We start from the raw sequence: 12,207 nt of genomic DNA, 5'->3' as shown, positions 1-12,207 counted from the left end.
CAAAAAGTTTTAAAACTCAATTCATCCCCCTTTTGGGATCACACCAATTCCAACAGATATGCTGCGAGCTTTGGAGGTAGTTGGATACAATTTTTACTATTAGTTGAATTTGCTTATAATAACAACTACCAGACCAGCATTAGGATGGCACCATACGAAGCATTGTATGGTAGGAGGTACTGACCTCCATTGTATTGGGATGAAATTGGTGAAAGGCGGGTTTTGGGGCCAGAAATTTTTCAGCAAACCTTTGAGAAAGTCATACTTATTCGAGATAGGATCAAGACGGCTCATAGTCGATAGAAAAGTTATACTGACACCCGCTGATGAGAGCTGAAGTTTGGCGTGGGGAATCATGTATTTTTGAAAGTTGCACCAATGAAAGGAATTATGAGATTTGGGAAAAAGGATAAGTTGAGCCCTAGGTTTATTAGACCATTTGAGATATTGGAAAGAGTGGATCTAGTTGCCTACAGGTTAGCGTTACCACCGGTGCTATCTAGAATCCATGACATATTTCATGTATCTATGTTGAGGAAATATGTCCCCGATCCCTCACATGTAATCAACTATGAGGCACTAGAGCTTAAGGATACCTTGACATACAAAGAAGTACCAGTGCACATTTTGGATTGGAAGAAACAAGAACTACGCACTAAAAAGATCCCACTAGTAAAAGTACTCTGACACAATCACGTAATTAAAGAAGTTTCATGGGAATTAGAGGATAAGATGCGCCAGAGATATTCACACCTGTTCAGTGGAGCCCAAAGTTGAGCTAGTAAGAGTACAAGTAAATGACAATATATGTTTATTGACTTGTGTAGTGTAGAATAGTTAGTGTTTTCAGTTTTGGTTATGAATGGTTTTGGGAGAGTTTTCTTTTTATGTGAATGATTGTAATCTCCCAGAACACTCCCTTGTAACCATGGTATTCCTCCGCCATAAGTGAGGGTAATTAATAAAATTTTGGTGTTTTTCCTTAAAGTTGGTAAATGTGATAGACAACAAATTTTGAGGACAAAATTTTTTGTAAGAAGGGGAGGATGTAAAGACTCGAAAATTTTAAATAATAAGAAAAACAAAAAAAAAAATGGAAGATGGTTTGGGGTAGACCAAATCGTCAATGGTTTGGTGGGAGGCCAAAAAACCGTTGACGGTTTTATGTAACCGCGGCCCAGTAATGGTAAAACGGTGAAAAACAGAAGGGTCAAAATCCCAAACCATCGACAGTTTGGGAAACCGTCGACGGTTTTTTCTGGCAGTGCTGAATAAAAGGAAATCCTGCAGCCTTGTTTTAGTTTAAACAAAAAAATAAATCTCTCTCTCTCTCTCTCTCTCTCTCTCTCTCTCTCTCTCTAAACCTACGAACACCCTCTCCTTTCTCACTCCGATTTCAGCACGATTCGACGATCAAACATCACCACGGGATCCTAGGAGCGACCTTTAGCAAGTTAATCGGAGCATTTTTTATGTTTTAGGGTTTCCAAGCACCACTCCAAAGTTTAGGTAAAGGTGATGAATGTGTTAAATGTTTGGAATTTAATTGATTAAATGGAGTGTATGGGCGTAGGGATGTTTAAATGATTAAAATTCTAGGGTTAAGTTGATTGAACTGGGGAAAATATGATTTCAGGATTTTGAACTCTGATTGCCACAGGCATCGGTTTAAGGATCCTAGCAGGTACCTTCTCAGTAAGCAGATAAGGAAGATAAATTATAACAAATATTTTTAGAAAAATTAACTGGTTGATTTAAAGTATGTGAAAATGACAATATTTTACGTTGTGCGGTTATGCTTACTCCATGGATGGATGGGATAAAAAAACTTCACTATCACGGGCGGAATTACAAGATGATTTGAAACTGGCCTTATACTAAATATCATAACCGGCCATGTATAAGATATCCATCTTCTCTTTATCTACTCCACTTTTCTTCCTTACATTGGCTATGTGGGAGGAGATATTTATAGCCCTCACAAGCTAGCTCATCCTAACTTTATTAATACAAACATATAGGATAAGTTCACATGGGAATATAATTAGTACAAACATATGGGACAGGTTCATGAAGACATGAATTAGTATAGACATATGGGGCAGGTTTATGGGAACATGAACAGGTTTATGGTTGACATGGGAGACATCCACCTATATTTCATAACACTTTCCAAGTTATGAAATTATCTAAGATATAACTTTTTACAGGTATCATTCACCCTATTTCAACAAAATCTTCAAGAATAATTTTTTGAAAAGAAAATTTTATTCCGATGCAGCCATAGTTAAAAGATGAAAAATTAGACAAGAAGATACACCCACACATAAGGACAATAAGACAGAGATGCAGTCCTCAAAATCACATCATGGGGGTCCCTAATATCACGCCTCTACCTGAGTTTCAAAGGGAAGTTGACTAATGGATGATTCATCCATTATTCTAGGTTAGAAATCTCTTAGAGGGGGCTGCCCTGGTTTCACTCTCCACAGCAGAAAAAGAAGAAAGACAAATCCTACTCCTACTTCCAATTTCCTCTCTGTGTACCGCACACACACACACACAAAGCAAAAAACAAAAACCAAATGAAATGAAGAAAGTGAAATGTAAAATCCAGTCTACTTCAACACACCCCACCATAGCTTCTTTCCGGTCAGCACCAGCTGGAGAACATAGACTGATGTTTAAGATAACCATCATTGTGCTAGCATTTGTAATGATTAGTAAGCATCAACCCACTATGCTACATACTCCATTTTTCACATCAAGCACAAATATACATATCCTGTCACTAACAATAGATGCATTAACGAGTCACTGTTGGAATGGCACCCGAACAGCCAACGGATGGAAGGCTGCAATTCCAGATTATTTGTGAAAGATTTTTCACTATTTCTAGTCCAATAATAATAATAATAATAATAATAATAATATGGAGACAGCATGCACCCGAAAGGGTGATCAAATTAATTAAGGGGGAATTGGATGTCATCATGAGAATGAGTTCATGTTGTTTTACTCAGCCGCTGAGGGCATAAGACAAACGCACTCAAAAAATCGTAGTAAGATCGTAACTATTAGTCTCAGAAGATGGAATGTCTAAAGCTTTTTCAGCTAGAGACTAATTGGATTGTTAAGTGTTATTCCAAGAAAACACAAATTAAAAAAAAAAAAATAGATTAACCATGAGTTTGATTTTAAAAGCTGTATGTCATTCCTTGATACCCTGAGAATGTTAATATAGAATTCTATGTTAAAGGGCATTTTACATGCTGTGAATTAAACATTTGTCTGAAAAAAAGTAAAAGTAGCGACACACAAAGGCCAATTGAGTGATTATTGTACTGAAGAGATCGAAAAACACCCTTTGTAATTTCATTAATGGTCTAGAAGTTGAAGAGATGTGAGCCCTTGTCTCATCCAGGGCAATGGAGATTTGAAGAGATTCGCAGCTGCATTATTTATGTATTATGGTTGGACAGTATCCACTTGCCACCCACCCAACGGTTGGTTGACAATAACAGACAATTATGGATATAGCAAGAGCAAATTAAACACACCTGTTTTACTTAATTCTGCTACAATAACAAATTCGAAAATATCATTCTGCGATACTCACGCTCCAGAATGTCCACATGAATCCTTGTAGAAGCAACTCGGTTTCATGTCAAGGAAGTGCAAACAAAAATGCCTCTCAACCCCTTCCAAGAAGACATTTTCCACACGAAAAGAGAAGAGACTCTGTAAAATATCCCTTTAGATCACCACAATTAAGATGATAATTATTGGTGCATGCGAGGGATTAGGGAAAATTGAACAAATGGTGCACCAATAATTTTATTACCGGATGAATGGAAGCCTACAACTATTTTAGAAAACGAAAGAAAATTTTCTTCTGTTATTAACCCAACAGGTATTCAACCCAAAACAATTGTGCGGAGGCATATTAACTCATGTACTATTTGGGTTCATATCATTATCTTCCTATTGAAGTTGATATATGGGATATTTTGACTAGCCTGATGGACTCGAGGTAGAAGGCTATTTGGAATAATAAAGCAAGCCAACACGACCAGCTCTCAAACCCAGAATCCTACTACCAATAGTCTTTTCCCACTTTAGGTTCCAGTTCATTCTGCCTAGCACCCAAAAAAAAAAATTAATAATAAAATAAAATGAAATAAAAAAGACCTACCCAGGTTCATCCAGAAAATAAGACAAAGAATCCAAGAGCCAGAGGCACGTCCCAAATCCACTAATCCTCGTAAAACCATCCAGCCAGAAGCTCTCTCTAACTCGAACATAGCACCTCTAATCTCCTCCTCAAAAAAGGTCTCACAAGCCACTTTGCTTGGTGATTCGATGTAGGGCCCGAACCCAACACGTCAATCATAGCTCTTCTGACAATGCGGTTAAGATCCCTAGTCACCAAACCATCATCATCCTGGCTCTTTTATACACAACAACGAACCAATGCAATTTACACCAATCATTCTCTGCCGACTTATATAATTTACACCAATCATTTTCTGCCAACTTACGGGATCATGCCCAATTTCTTTTACTGCTACAGTAACTAACTCACTCCTCCTCCATGATGCACTATTTGGCCTAAGTTGTAGGTGCCCAAATCACATAACTCACCTCTCCCTTATTTTATTTTCTACAAGTGCTATGCCTAGCCAACTACAAATATGTTTATTCTTTAATATATCTTTTAAACCACTCATTTATCTTACGATTCTCGTCCAGGAACTTTTACTTTTTGGATATGGATCCATATAACATAGTTGTTGTTATACCATCCTCTGGACAAAATTGTAACTATGGTTTTCCTCCACCATAAGTGAGGGGCTTTTTAATAAAGTTAGGAGGTGCTGTCCTCTTTTACCAAAAAAAAAAAAAAAACCATCCTCTAGAACTTTTCTTTTAATTTGAAAGATATTCTAAATCATACAACACACTCGAAACATTTCTTCATTTTATCCATCTTGTTTTAACTCTATGCATAACATCTTCTTTGATTTCTTTTTCAACTTGCATAATATATCCAAGATATCAAAAACTTAGTAGTGCTACTAATTTCTTGACCATGCATGTTAAGTATTTTGTCTAATATTCCTCCTACCACTGAAATAACATTTTATATATTCTGTCTTATTTCTATATATATCTTAAAACCTCTAGATTGTAAAGCTTCTGTTCATAATTCTAACTTCGTTCCTACTCGGCTCCAAATTTTATCAATCAAGACAATATCATCTACAAATAATCAAACTTCATTTTGGATCCTAGTAAGTTCATCCCTCACTAATGCAAAAAAAAAAAAAGAGGGGGGGGGGGGCGCTAAAACCATATCCTTGATGTACACTTATTGCGATTGAAAATTCCTTAGAGTTTTCGTTTGCAATCTTAATGTTGATCATTACTCTTTCATACATATCCTTAATGGCATCAGCATACCTACTACATACTCCCTTTTTTTTCTCTAAAACACTCCACAAAACTTCCCTAAATACCGTATCATAGGCTTTTTTTCTCTAAGTCGAGAAAAACCATATGCAAGTCCCTTTTCTTTTTCCTAAACCTTTCTATTAATCTTCTTAAAAGAAATATAGTTTTTATGGTTGATCTCCCAAGCATAAAAACCAAATTGATTTTTTGAGACCTTCATTTGTAACCTTAGTCTTTGTTCAATTACATTTTCCCATAATATCGTTGTATGACTCATAAGTTTAATTCTATGATAATTATTACATTTTGAATGTCTCTATTATTTTTATATAGATATTAAAGTGTTTTTCCTCCATTCATCTGACATTTTCTTCATTTTTATAATTGTCTTAAATAAATTAGTTCACAATATAACTCTATCACCACATAGACATTTCCAAACTTCATTGGGATGTCATCCAATCCTATCGCATTTCATTTTTTTAATACAAACTTAACTTTATTAAATCTAATTTTGCAAATAAAAAATATCAAAATTTTAGCTTCTCCCTCATTTATCGATTCTAAGTTTAAGTCTTACTTAGTTTTCATTAAATAACTTATTAAAGTAATTTGGTTGTCTTTCTTTTATGTCTTCTTCTTGCTATCATCTTCATTTTTTATTCACAATCATCCTCATTAAATCTCTCTTTCCCCTTCTTTTATATCTAATCTATCATATAAATTTTTATATGCTCTATGTTTAGCTTCACTAATTGTTATTTTTTCATCTATTCTTGCCTTTATACTTTTCAAAGTTCTCCATGTTTATATTTTTGCCATGTTTTCCATTGTTTTATACCTCTCTGTACTTTTTATCCTACCACTCACCACCACATTGAACAATCTCATGTTATAATCCCCATCCTTAAGTCAATTCATCCTAAACTTATGCTGCCAACTCCTGTCTTCAATCCGAAGAAGTTATTCAAAGTTCAAACCCATTAGTCAACTAAAATTTCATACTAACACCTTTTGAGAGAGACCCTCCTTCCCACTAGACCATCTAACACAATTGTTCCTTTAAAATTCCTCTTGTTCTCGACTATATATCACCAAGAAGCTCCACATTCTAAATTTTAAGTTTTTTCCTTAAAAAACTTCAGTCTCTTAAAACATAACCCTTCCCAACCTTCCATGCTGCCCTCCCCTCACCTCACCACTCTCTCGCTGCGCTCCAAAAAGCATGTTGTGTCAACCACATACTTCAAAGGATTATAATCAAGATCTAAAGAACAATGATCAAGGATCAATCAGGGAGACACTTTTTAAATTGTGGAACGTTCCTCCCATGCTATAGTGAATAAAAACCTATCAATTCCAGTAGCAACAGGCCTAACAGCATCAGCAATTATGGCACCGTACCATCTCTGCCACTATGATAAATATAGATATAAGCTAAGATGATTACGAACATCCCCGCCACTTCGTCACCCCCAATACGAGGTGCCTTATTTCTCTAGGTTCACATAATTCTCCCATGGAGATAGCTCTCTAAGTCCAGCGCGAAGGAACCATGGTCAAAGATGGCTTCGCAAGTCCTCTTCCGGTGTCCCCCAGCGATAACCATACGAAGACGGAATAAGAAAGTAACCCATAGTGAGAGAGCATGCAGTTCCACACAGTCTCACATGCAACCAAAATAGGATTTTGATTTCTTAAAATGGCTGCTGCTGTTTTAGAAATGCTTGGCCTTTGTGGTTGATTGCTTTGGCCCTGTTGGCCTTCATGCTTTGAGTCTGTTCACTTGTCTTGAACAGTTTCTGTTAAAATATATTCTGTTTGTTATTAGTTAAGTTGCTGCAGTTGTTCTTCATGTGCAGAACTTAACAGTTTATTGTTTATGTATAGTTTTTTTTTCTGTTGTTCGGTTTTTTAGTTGTTTAGTTTTCGTGTATATAAACTCTGTTGTATACAATGAGAAGATAAGAAAAGAGAAGAAGTATTCAAGGAGCTTTCACGTAACTTTCTGTAAACTCAATGGCTTCTGCATTTTCTTTTTCATCTTCATACTACACAGCAATTTTCTGCTGTCTGTAAAATGGTATCAGAGCATATCCTGTTTGTACACTATATTTCTTTGAAGAAAGATACATTCAGCATTCCATCTACTTCTTGTTTTTTTTTATCATGACTTCTTCTGTTTCATCTTCTGAAATTGATCCATCTAATCCATATTTCATGCATCATGGTGAAAGTCCTGGTTCACTTCTAGTATCTCAGCAATTGACTGGACCTGATGCTTATCCAAGTTGGAGGGTTGCCATAATTTTAGCTTTATCAGCTAAAAATAAATCTGGTTTCATAAATGGCACAATAGCAAAGCCAAAGGATGAAGATCTTCTGTTTGCAGCCTGGTCAAAATGCAATACAATGATCCTTTCTTGGCTCTTAAATGTTGTTTCTAGAGACATAGCATCAAGCGTTTTGTATCATGAATCTGCAAAAGATTTTTGGGATGATCTTGCTGTTCGTTTTCAGCAATCAAATGGACCACATCTCTATCAATTAAAGAAGGACATCTCCAATCTGATGCAAGAAAACCTAACTGTAACAGCATATTTTACTAGGCTCAAAGGTTTGTGGGATGAATTTTCCAATTACATGGCCACTAAGAAATGTGTTTGTGGTCGAGGATGTGCCTGTGGAAAGTTATCTCATGAAGATTATGTGCTTCAATTTCTTATGGGGTTAAATGACACATATTCACAAATTCGTGGACAAATATTGTTGAGTGATCCTCTGCCTTCAATCAGCAAAGTATATGCACTGATTGTTCAGGAAGAACGTCAAAGAGCTGCTACAGGGCATGTGCCTTCTATTGAATCTACAGCAATGATGAGTAAAAATTATTCTTCCTCAAATGCACATCAGCAAAGACATTACAAATATAACAAGCAAAAGGGGCCATGTTCGCATTGTGGTTATTTGAATCACACAGTAGAAAAATGTTATAAACTACATGGTTATCCTCCTGGTTACAAATTTACCAAAAATAAGCCAGCATCAAGATACACCACTTCTGCCAATCAAGTTGCTGTGGATAAAGATTCAGTTAACGTAACAAATTCTTGCCCTTTTACTCAGGAGCAATGTGAGCAGCTTTTGAGTCTCCTCAAGACTTCTAATTCAACATCTTTATCATCTACCTTTGCTATAAACAATAGCACAACTCTTTCCATGTCAGGTAGATCTTTTCCTAGTATTTTTTCTGTGTGTTTCAATCTGATAAAACCAATCCTTGGATCATTGATACGGGTGCTACTGATCATATCATACATTCAGCATCACTATTTCATTCTTGTTCTCGTAATACATCTAAAGTTCAATTGCCAAATGGACAAAAAGTTGAATCTACCCATATTGGTACAATTAAGCTTTCAAATGATTTATGCTTAACTGATGTGTTGTGTGTCCCTGCATTTAATTTCAATCTTCTTTCAGTCAGCAAGTTAACTTCCAACTCACATTTACAGTTGTATTTTACTTCTTCACATTGTTATATACAGGACCTTGTGAACAAGAAGATAATTGGAGTGGGTAAAGCAACTAAAGGACTTTATTACTTGCTGTTTTCTGGATCTGAGGATCTTCCGGAATCAGAATCTGAATCTGCCATAATTGCTTCTTTACCACCATATTCAGTTCATTGTATGAATTTTAATTTTTCTGAACAAGATCTTTGGCATTGTCGTTTGGGACATCCTTCTAGTTCCAAACTATCTTTGTTACATACTAGTATTCCAAAAATAAATAAAAGTGATCTTCATATATGTCATATATGTCCATTGGCAAAACAACACAAGTTGTCATTCAAAGCAAGTTCAATTCATACAACAAAACCTTTTGAAATGATACATTGTGATATTTGGGGTCCTTTCTCCACTTGTGCAATGGATGGTTCTAAATATTTTTTGACTATTGTAGATGATTACAGTCGAAGTACATGGACATTTCTTATGGCACAAAAATCTCAAACTCGATCCATTTTGGTGAATTTTGTTCAGTTAATTTCCACTCAGTTTGACACCACAATAAAAATATTAAGATCAGATAATGGTCCTGAGTTCAATATGAAAGAATTTTTTCAATCAAAAGGAATTATTCATCATTTAAGTTGTGTGGAAACACCCCAGCAAAATGCTGTTGTTGAATGAAAACACCAGCACTTATTAAATGTTGCTCAAGCATTAATGTTTCAAGCATCTTTACCTTTAAAATTTTGGGGGGATTGTATACTTACAGCCACATATTTGATTAATAGAACACCATCTTTAGTTTTTGAAAAACAAATCACCATATGAAATGTTGTTTGGAAAGCCACCCTTATATGATCATCTATGCATTCATGGATGTCTTTGTTATGCATCAACACTCTGTAACAGCAGATCAAAATTTGATCCTCGAGCCAAACCATGCATATTTCTTGGATATCCTCATGGCATTAAGGGTTAAAAATTATATGATTTACATTCAAAAACAATATTTGTATCTCGTAATGTGATTTTTCATGAAAACATTTTTCCCTTTGCATCAAATAAACAGCAACTTCACACAGATCTTTCTCCTAATACAATAATCCCAAATCCTATATCTGAGTTAGAATGTCATGATAATATTTTCAATGGTCCAAACTCACAGAATCATCCACAAGCACATTCCAATCCTCCTCATGTTGATGTTCCATCTTCAATATTTCCTATCCCAAATACACTTCCAGTTTCTGTTTCCACAGAACCTGATACACATCAAATTGAGTCATCTGTAGTAGATAATTCTTTCAATTCTGTAGGTCATTCACCTTCACCTATTAATATTCCTTCCATTCCAAGAAGATCTACCAGAAACAGAACACAAGCAAGTTATTTAAAAGATTTCCATTGTTATGCTGCAGACCACTCCAAGAATGATTCTTGTCCATCAGGTACATTGTATCCCTTGTCATCAGTAATATCTTATCATCGTCTCTCTTCACCTCATAAATGTTTCACATTAGCATTATCCATACACCATGAGCCTCGTTGTTTTCAAGAAGCTTCTAAGTTTGCACATTGGTGTGATGCTATGGATGTTGAAATTAAGGCTCTTGAGGAAAATAAGACATGGACTCTCACTAATTTACTAGCAGGTAAGACACCCATTGGATGTAAGTGGGTTTATAAAGTAAAACATAAAGCTGATGGTAGCATTGAGCGTTATAAAGCTCGTTTGGTGCAAAGGGTTATACGCAATGTGAAGGTATTGACTATCAAGAAACTTTTTCACCGATTGTCAAGATGAGCACTGTAAGGTCAATTTTGGCTCTAGCAGCTATTAATAATTGGTATTTGCATCAGCTAGATGTAAATAATGCTTTTTTACATGGGGACCTTGAAGAAGAAGTATACATGACTCTTCCTCCAGGCTATCATACTTCATCAAAGTCACAAGTTTTACGTTTAAACAAATCTCTTTATGGTCTAAAATAGGCATCGAGGCAATGGTTCTCCAAACTTTCTGTTACTCTGGTTTCTAATGGTTTTATTCAATCTGAAGTGGACCAATCTCTGTTCATCAAGAAAACCAGCTCTTTTTTCATTGCTCTATTGGTTTATGTGGATGATATTATGCTTGTTTCTAATGCTGCAGCACCTATTCCAGAGTTCACTTCATTTTTAAATGCTCAATTCAGATTGAAGGATTTAGGTTCTCTTAAATATTTCCTTGGCCTGGAAATTTCTCGAGCAAAACAAGGAATTTCAGTGTGTCAACGAAAATATGCATTAGATTTGCTAGAAGATGCTGGCATGTTGGCAGCCAAACCAGCAAATTTCCCAATGGATCCTCATTTAAAACTCTCTCAATATGAAGGTGATTTATTGACTGATATTACTCATTATAGAAGATTAATTGATAGATTGCTTTACCTCACTGTTACAAGACCTGATATTTCTTATTCAGTACAAGTTCTCAGTCAATTCTTGAATGAACCAAGGAAACCTCATCTTGATGCTGCCTTACGGGGTTTAAGGTATATTAAAGGTGCACCATCACAAGGGTTGTTCTACTCCAACTCTTCTTTAACAAATCTGCAAGTTTTTTCAGATTCCGATTAGGCTGGTTGTATTGACACTAGACGATCAGTAACAGGAATCTGTGTTTTAATAGGTGATTCCCTTGTGACTTGGAAATCTAAGAAACAGACAGTAGTATCTCGTTCTTCTGCAGAGTCAGAATATAGAGCCATGGGTACTGCATGCTCTAAAATTGTTTGGATGCTACAACTTTTTCGTGAACTTGACATTCCTCATTCACAAGCTGTTTCTTTGTTTTGTGACAACAAAGCAGTCATCCACATCGCTGCTAATCCAGTATATCATGAGAGAACTAAACACATTGAAGTGGATTGCCATTTTATCCGACAACTTATTCAACGAGGTGTTATCAAAACCAATTATGTCAAGACAACTTGCCAATTGGCTGATATTTTTACAAAGGCACTGGGCTCTCAACCTTTCAGCAACATTTTATCCAAGATGGGTATTCATAATATCCTTAGTCCATCTTGAGGAGGCCTATTAAAATATATTCTGTTTGTTATTAGTTAGTTGCTGTAGTTGTTCTTCATGTGCAGAACTTAACAGTTTATTGTTTATGTATAGCTTTTTTTTTTCTGTTGTTCAGTTTTTTAGTTGTTTAGTTTTCGTGTATATAAACTCTGTTGTATACAATGAG

This window comes from Malania oleifera, chromosome 9 (genome assembly GCF_029873635.1).
Source record: "Malania oleifera isolate guangnan ecotype guangnan chromosome 9, ASM2987363v1, whole genome shotgun sequence".
Lineage (NCBI taxonomy): Eukaryota > Viridiplantae > Streptophyta > Magnoliopsida > Santalales > Ximeniaceae > Malania > Malania oleifera.
This window is presented reverse-complemented; position numbering follows the sequence as displayed.